Source organism: Triticum dicoccoides, chromosome 4A, assembly GCF_002162155.2.
Source record: "Triticum dicoccoides isolate Atlit2015 ecotype Zavitan chromosome 4A, WEW_v2.0, whole genome shotgun sequence".
In the NCBI taxonomy this organism is placed as follows: Eukaryota; Viridiplantae; Streptophyta; class Magnoliopsida; order Poales; family Poaceae; genus Triticum; species Triticum dicoccoides.
The window spans coordinates 327,259,265-327,268,035 of NC_041386.1; the positions used below are offsets into that span (position 1 = coordinate 327,259,265).

Consider the following 8,771-nt stretch of genomic DNA (forward strand, 5'->3'; position numbering starts at 1 on the left):
CAAAATTCAAATCCTAAATCAAGTCAAATAATTAAAGTTTTCAAAAGTCAAAACTTAAATGTTCTTAATGTGAAAAATAAATCATGGATAATATTAGTGGAGAAACAACCTCTTTATAAAATAATTAAATACCCTAAAGTAATTAAACATCAACAAAAACAATTAATTATACCCCTTTTATATTTTATAAGATACTAGACTATTTTAGCTAGGTGCCAAAGTTATTGTGGCAGTTGTATAATTAATGTTACTATTTTAGGTGCTAATTGAATGTTTTACAAAACTAAAACAATTTGGGAAATAAAATTAAAACAGAAAAGAAAAATAAGAATAAAAAAAGCTCCCCCATTGGGCTAACCGGCCCAGCCTGATTCCCCTCCCCCCCACTTGTATCCTTCTTCTGTACACGGGGAGGCGTGGCAAACATCCTGCGGCCAGGCCGCTCCCCTGCCACACGCCGACCATCGGCGCACCCTGGACGCCTATAAGCCATCCCCTGCGGCCCCCGGCGCCCAACCCTAGTTCCACATGCCCCACCTCCCTCTTCCCCGCTCGCATCCGCCGCCGCCCGCGACCCCCATGGGTGCACCGCCGTGAAGCTCGCGCCTATCATCGTCCCGGCGCCCCGCCACGGTGCCCAGGAGCTCCACGGTGGATGACTACTTCGTCGTCATCAAGAAGATCGAGCCGGGACACTGCATCGCCGCTGTCTTCGACGTTCTCCCGGACGGCATCCACCGCAGCATGCCGTCGCCGTCGATTTGCTCGTCACTGATCAAGCCTGCACCTTCCCGTCCTCCTCGAGGCGCCCCCAAGTCCCTGTGAGCAACCCCCCCTTTTTTCCATGCTACTCCCCATAGATCCATCGCCGTAGTCATCCCCCTGCTATCGTTTCTGCCTGCGCCCCTGCTTCTACTGCTGGAGTGTCGCTGGCTGCTGTTGCCGCCCTTTGCCGCTGGCTACTGTGCGCCCGCCGCTGCTTGCTAGCCTCCCGCACACCCCCGTTCCCCCTGCGCGCTCGCTGCCCCGCCTCGGGTCGCACGCACCGGGCGCCCCAGCCCCTCGCTCCGCCGCGTCAGTCCGTGCTGGCCCGCGCCCTTCGCCGGTCGCGCCTACCCTTCCCCCGCTGCCTTATCGTGCTCCAAGGCCTTGGCCGCTGGCGTTTTCTGCGCGCGTGCCCGCCGGAGCACCCCGGTCGCGCCCACCACTGCCGCCCACTCGTGTGCCCGCTGCGCTGGCCTGCGCCCCTCCCGCGCGACGCCGCGCCCGCCCGCACCCCCTGACCACATCGCGGCCGCGCCCCCGAGCACGCAGGCTCCTTCATGGCCGCCTTCACCGCCCCGCATACCCCGGCCGCCCACTGCACGCACCCCCTCCCCAGTGCTGCTGCTTGTGGTCGGCGTCGTCCGCAGCTCCCCTCCCGGTCTGGCCTTGCCCGCCGTGCACCCCACCACACCCTCGCACCGCGGCCCCGGCTGGCCGCCGGCCTGGTCCGGCGCCCGGCTCCGTCGCCCGCGTGTGCGTCGGGCCAACGCCCACACCCACACGCCCGATAGCACCGCCCTGTTTGGCCCATGTGACACTGCACGTGGGGCCCGGCCCCTTGTCAAAAGAAAAAGAAATAAAGAAGATTTAAAAATAATAAAAATATTAATATTTAATTAATTAATTAATTAATTAATTAATTTAATTAGGTTTAATTAGACTAATTAAAATTTATTAGACTAATAACCTAGTTAGACTAAATTAACTAGTTAGTTAATGTAACAGTCAATGACAGGGGGGCCCACCCCTCGTTGACCAGTCAAACGTTGACTGGTCAACCGGGATCCCCTGGCCCACGTGTCAGCCTCTGGTACACTTCTGTGTACGCAGAGCTGGGTGTTCCTAGCATTTAGCTATTTAATTTCGAATTAATAATAATTCAAAATATTGCTAAAAACTTGGAAATATCATAATAAATAAACCGCTGCTCGAGTGAAAAAGTTTTATACATAAAAGTTGCTCGGAACGATGAGACGAATCCGAATACGCAGCCCGTGTGTACGCCACACATCCCTAGCATAGCGAACACGCAAATTTCCCCCTCCGGTTCATTTGTCCGAAAACGCAAAACACCGGGAATACTTTCCCGGATGTTTCACCCCTTCACCGGTATCACCTGTCCCTACGTTGGGTCACCCCTAGCACAACGTATTGCTGCATCTTTCTTTTATTACATTTGATTGCTCTGTTATTTATTGTGTCCCCCCTATGTTACTTATTTCCGGTAGACTCCGAGACCGCTGCCGATGTCCGTGTGTTCGACTACATCGAAGATGACCCCTCCTTGCCAGAGCAATCAGGCAAGCCCCCCCCCCTGATCACCAGATATCACCTATTCTTCTCTCTACTGCTTGCATTAGAGTAGTGTACCATGTTAACTTTCCGTTAATCCTATTCTGATGCATAGCATGTCCTTACTACTACTGTTGTTACCTTACATGCAATCCTAAATGCTTAGTATAGGATGCTAGTATTCCATTGGTGGCCCTACTTTCTTGTCCATCTGCCATGCTATACTATCGGACCGTGATCACTCAGGAGGTGATCACGGGTATATATTATTTACTTTATACATATACATGTGGTGACTAAAGTCGGGTCGGCTCGTAGAGTGCCCGCAAATGATTCCGATGTGGGGGATGAAGGGGCAGGTGGTTCCATCCACGTAGTGGTGGGCCTGGGTTCCCGACGGCCCCTGACTGTTACTTTGTGGCGGAGCGACACGGCAGGTTGAGACCACCTAGGAGAGAGGTGGGCCTGGCCCTGGTCGGCGTTCGTGGTTACTTCAAAATAACACGCTTAACGAGATCTTGGTATTTGATCTCAGTCTGGCCACTAGCCTATATGCACTAACCAACTATGCAGGAACAGTTATGGGCACTCGACGTCGTGGTATCATCTGAAGCCTTCGTGACGTCAGCGACTGAGCGGCACGCGCCGGATTGGACTAGAACATCTGCTCTTGTATTAGGGAGGCTAGGTCTGTTTCCGGCCGCCCTCGCAACGTGCAGGTGTGCAATGGGCGATGGGCCCAGACCCCTGCGCCATAGGATTTAGACCGGCGTGCTAACCTCTCTGTTGTGCCTAGGTGGGGCTGCAACGTGTTGATCTTTTGAGGCCGGGCATGACCCAGGAAAGTGTGTCCGGCCAAAGGGGATCGAGCTTGTTGGGAAATGTGGTGCACCCCTGCAGGGAAGTTTATCTATTCGAATAGTCGTGTCCCTCGATAAAAGGACGACCCGGAGTTGTACCTTGACCTTATGACAACTAGAACCGGATACTTAATAAAATACACCCTTTCAAGTGCCAGATACAACCCGGTGATCGCTCTCTCACAGGGCGACGAGGGGAGGATCGCCGGGTAGGATTATGCTATATGATACTGCTTGGTGAACTTACCATCTACTCTCTCCTATATGCTTCAAGATGGAGGCTGCGAGAAGCGTAGTCTTCGATAGGACTACCTATCCCCCTCTTATTCTGGCATTCTATAGTTCAGTCCACAGGTACTACCCATTTCATTGATACCAATGCATATGTAGTGTAGATCCTTACTTGCGAGCACTTTGGATGAGTACTCATGGTTGCTTTGCTACTTCTTTTTCCCCTTTTCCCGGTTATTGCGATCATATGATGGAGTCCAGGAGCCAAATGATCTCGAGGATGATTCTACGTGGAGTTCGACTTCGAGGAGTAGTTAGGAGGTCCCAGGCAGGAGGCCTTGCCTTTTCGATCATTACTACTTTTGTGCTAGCCTTCTTAAGGCAAACTTGTTTAACTTATGTCTGTACTCAAATATTGTTGTTTCCGCTGACTCTTGTGTATTCAAGCTTATCTATTCGAGCCCTCGAGGCCCCTATCTTGTAATATAAAGCTTGTATTATTTTAATTTGTGTCTAGAGTTGTGTTGTGATATCTTCCCGTGAGTCCTTTGATCTTGATCGTACACATTTGCGTGTATGATTAGTGTACGGTCAAATCAGGGGCGTCACAAGTTGGTATCAGAGCCGACTGCCTGTAGGAATCCCCCTTCCACACTCCTTGGCCGAAGTTGAGTCTAGTCGATGAAAACTGTTTTACTAACATGGTTGTGCGGCCCATGGGCCCACGTCGCCATTGGGTGGTATTAGAATCTTTTATTCCTCGACCTACACTCTGGGACTCTAATCTCTCTTCTATTCGGGTTAAATGATTTTACTAGCTCTGACTTTAGGTTCTCGTAACTACTTCCTCCCGGAGAGCCCCTCACTCCAGATGATTACTTGGTGCACCAGAAGATTCCGAAGATACTCTCCAATGTTCTCTCAAGACTTTGTGCCCGATGCTTTTGTAATTCCCTACCACCAAAATATCCCTATGGATATGTACATACACCCATCGTTCTTACTTTTATTCCAAGTTGATATTGTTATTACAAGATATCCCGAACTTTTCTCTATTGTTTCGAGAAATCTTTGTGCTTACTGCCTTGTAGTTCCTTGTCGACTGAATACACCTACAAATTAATCCTCACACTCACCGAGGATTTGTTCCTCCCTAGTTGTTCATGTGTTCACAAAAGTCTTTGAAATGCTATTCAACCTTCTGAAAATCCTCAGCAACCTATCGCTCTTAAAATTCTTGCTTGCTTGCATTATGATTAATCCCATAAGTCTGGTAATCTTATTAGCATTCATTGTCATTATCATTTTGACCCTATTGATTCAACATGAGTGCGAATGCACGAAATCATCGGTTGATCCTTTTAAATTATCTTTCTGACTCAGATGTCATTTTGAACATGAGCTGGTTATCGACCAATCAAATTGTCATCGATTATACCCCTAAGTCTATTCAACTTATCCATTCTTAATTAGACCGTTCGCTAGGTGCCAAAGTAATTATCCTAAAGTTCATTGTATACCCTAAAGTAATTAAACATCAACAAAAACAATTAATTATACCCCTTTTATTTTTTATAAAATACTAGACTATTTTAGCTAGGTGCCAAAGTTATTGTGGCAGTGGTATAATTAATGTTACTATTTTAGGTGCTAATTGAATGTTTTACAAAACTAAAACAATTTGGGAAATAAAATTAAAACAGAAAAGAAAAACCTTTAGTCCTTCCCTTGATACATATTGCATGTGGTAAATTGTATCCCCTGCTCTTCTCAACCATGCTCTGCTTCGAGCATGTGTTAATTGATCCTAAAGTTCATTGTATATGTTCTAAGATGCCCCAATGGGTTGAACCTATGCCTTCTCTAAACCATGTGAACCCGAAAGTCTTCACGAGTCATACTCTTCGGTTGCTTCGCTAGATAAAATTTCACACTACAACTTCTTTGAAGACGAGAAGTGAATGATAGGTTATGCATTAAAGAAGTGGGAGTCGACCTTGAACTTTGTGTTCATGCCCATGGACCCGATGTGGAACTTATCATGGAAGCTTCTTGCAAGATATTTAATCATTTGGGTAATTCTTTCGGTGTCATTAAATTGGATCCCTTGCAGCTATGGTTCCGATCATATTGTTCTCCTTTGATCCCATTTCTCAGGCAAGTTTAAACAATTGTCTTCTGTGGATCTATACCCCAGTCCAACCTTTACTTTGATCTACCGTCAAGTATTACACTCTGGTATCTCGAGAATATCATGGAACTGCATAACTTCTTATGGGTTCTTCATCAAATGTTATTTCTCACCGAATCCAATTTTTCCTGGGTTCTGGGTTGTCGTCAACCGAGAACACTGAATGGTGAATCGAATTCCGCACTCCAACTCAATAACTCTAAGTAATTTTCGTTGCTTATGAGTTTATTAATCCTTTAAGTCATTCCTAGCCTGATCGGCTATATCGTTATCGTGCTAAATTTTAACCGTGCTACCTGGTCCTTATTCCCGGAGCACAACTTTCGACGATGAGCTAAGCTTACGTCGATCTTCCTCGTCATATCATTTCGCCTTGAGCAACAAGCTTGATTTCGAGTTTGTGTCGTAATCGTGGTTCCAATAACCTTTTGCTTCATCCTTCCTTTGACTTGATGTCATCGCCAATCGAACACATCTTCATGAAATCTCTTGACAAATGTGTCATGTTCATCATCAACATTTTGAGCTCTTCCAAGATATGTATCGAATTCATGATGAGAAATACCATTCTTGCCCCTCGTTGAATTGTGTTATCATCGACAACATTATTGCCTTCCCTGCGGCACAAACTTGATATTGTTATAGAGCCACTTGCTATCCAGTTTGTGTTATGTTCTACATTGAAGTATTATTGTCCTTATGTGAAGGATGTTGCAAGGATTGCTCCACCCCTTAATAGTACTTGATATAGTAATACTTCTCGCCATCTCCGTTCATATCTTGGTCCCCGTGTTGTTTCTAACTGGGATACCAGCCATTTAACTATGATGTGTGAAGTCAAAACTTCTAGCAACCCTATTGCTTGTAAGTTATTGGTCGATAGTTTCATTCTAAGTCTATTGCTTATTGAATCACCCTTCTAACATTGATCTTGCTACCTAAGTGTGACGCCCCGAGACCGATGCGCCGGGTGTCTCCCAGTTATTCGTCGTCTTTGCCATGTCATTCGCTTGCGTGTTGCATCTTGCCATGTCATCATGTGCATTGCATCATCATGTTTTCAAAACTTGCATTCGTCCGGGTCTCCCCATTCTCTCTGTTGTCCGTTCTGAGCCCAGACACACTTGCATGCGCCCGCGGCACGTCTGAAATATTATTTTACAAGTGGCCGAAAAATGTTCTCGGAATGGGTTGAAAGTTGGCATGCGGTGTTGTTTCATTGTCAGTAGGTCGACTGCCAAGTTTCATCGCATTCGGAGTCCGTTTGACGCCCCATCGGTTAACTATAGCGGCATTATAGTCGGTCAATCGTCGGACGTTTTTGGTCTCCGAAAACTGTTGCCGGGCTTTCCCTCTCTTTCCTCCCTAGACCGTCTACACAGTCCACCTAGGCCCAGCCAGACCCCTCCTTGCGCGGTGCATTGACCCCTCGCGCGCGTCCGAGAGTTGTCCCGAACCCGACCCGGGCAGTCGTCACCGTTGGGTTCGGATCATCCCCAAACATCTACAAAACATCACCGTTTCCTTGTTTGGTCTTTCTAACCTATAGATTCTCAACCGTCCGATTCTAATCGGATGATCCAACTTCCCTCTTTTCCCGTATATATAGTCCACTCCTAGTCTATTTTGGACAACCCTAAAAATCCTCCACCTTGTCCCATCGCGCCGCCGCCAGCATCTCCCACCTCGGGATCCTCCCGATCCAAATCCACCCACTCTCCCTCGTTTTCCCCAACCAGCCTACCGTAGCCCGCAGTCGTCCTCGATCCAGATCGAGGTGAGCCATCCCCGAGTTCCCGTGCCTCCCGTTCGTCTTCCCCGAAGACCACCAGAGCCCGAGTCCTCGCAGCCGCCTTCCGTCCCTCACCACCAAGCAGAGCTCCGGCAAGCCCTCGTTACACTTCGGCCAAGAGGTCACCAGTGCCACCCTTTCTTCTTCTCGTTTGGCTTCCCTGCTTTCTTCTCTCTCACGGGTCTCTCAGTGCCGCCTCATTTTGCAGGTCCGCCATCTTCTTGTCGGTGCTCCAGCGTCGTCGGAGTCCCGCACAAGCCGCCAAGTTCATGTCGCTTTTGCTTCCCGGGAGCGGGCCTCAACGAGTATCCCCCCGTGCTCCCTCTGCCCTGCACTGAGCTCCATCCGCCACTGCACCCTCTCGCCGTCGTCTTCTTCCGGCGCGCCACCAACGCCGGGTCCGGCCTCTGCCTTGAGCAGAGGAGGAGGACGCTCGCGTCTCGCCGCCCTAGTCACCTGCCAGCTCGAGTCGCCTCTGCTTCATCCTTGCCGCCCGCTTGTGCTTCGGTGAGCCCTGCAGCTGCTCTCCTTCCCTCGTGTTCTCTCTTTCCTGCTGCATCCCCTCTAAATTCTTGCCCCGCCATGGCCTTTACAGCTCCTGCCGCGGCCCTGCTCTGATTGTTGCTGTCTCCGTCAGATCCAACGAGTCCCTGCTCTAGATCGACCGCCAAGCTGAGGCCTTCCTGACCACTGGACGCCCATATCCGCTGCCCATCGCTGGTCTTTGCGCCGTCGCCGACCTCCCCTGATTTTGCTTCGAGCAGGAGAGAACGCTTGCAGCGCCGCCCCGCCTTCGTTGACTGCGAACCTCGTCAGCGCCTCCTTGCCTCGCTCGTGGACTGGCCTCCAGGCCTCTGCTTCTTCTGCGTAGACCACACCTCCCCCACCTACCCGTTCAATCCAACTGCGAGCTGGCCTCCTCTGCCCGTGGGCTGCACAAGTAGGCCGGCCCAGCGTGCCCCTGCCGGCCTCCCACTCCACCAAACAGGGTCGAGCCCATGGTGAGTCCACCACCAGCGCCTCCTTTTTTTCTGTTTTGTTGGACCTCTGCTCAGTGTCGGCCCATGTAGTGTTTTTTCCGTGCTGCTAGGTTTTTGCTATTTATCCAGAGTTGGCCAATTTTACAAAAAAAAAAACTTGGACTTCATGCATACTATAACTCACCAACCATGCATCACATGTAAAAACTTTAAATATGAAATATGACTAGAATTTCATCTAGTTTCATAATATCCAGCTTTCATGCATGCTTAAAATGTTTAAAATGATGTCTGAATATATTTTGCTTAAATGTCATGTTAAAATGATTTATTTCATAACTAAATAACCGTAGCTCCAAACTTAACAAACTTTATATGTA

At 48.8% G+C, this 8,771-nt stretch overlaps 1 long non-coding RNA gene across 1 annotated transcript; it reads left to right on the forward strand.

Annotated features, from left to right (window-relative positions):
• The first annotated feature begins 7,276 nt into the window (after positions 1 to 7,276).
• LOC119288897 lies at positions 7,277 to 8,569 on the forward strand. The gene is made up of 3 exons (XR_005141338.1): positions 7,277 to 7,532; positions 7,620 to 7,918; positions 8,007 to 8,569. It is a non-coding gene; the product is annotated as an uncharacterized LOC119288897 (long non-coding RNA).
• The last annotated feature ends 202 nt before the right edge of the window (positions 8,570 to 8,771 follow it).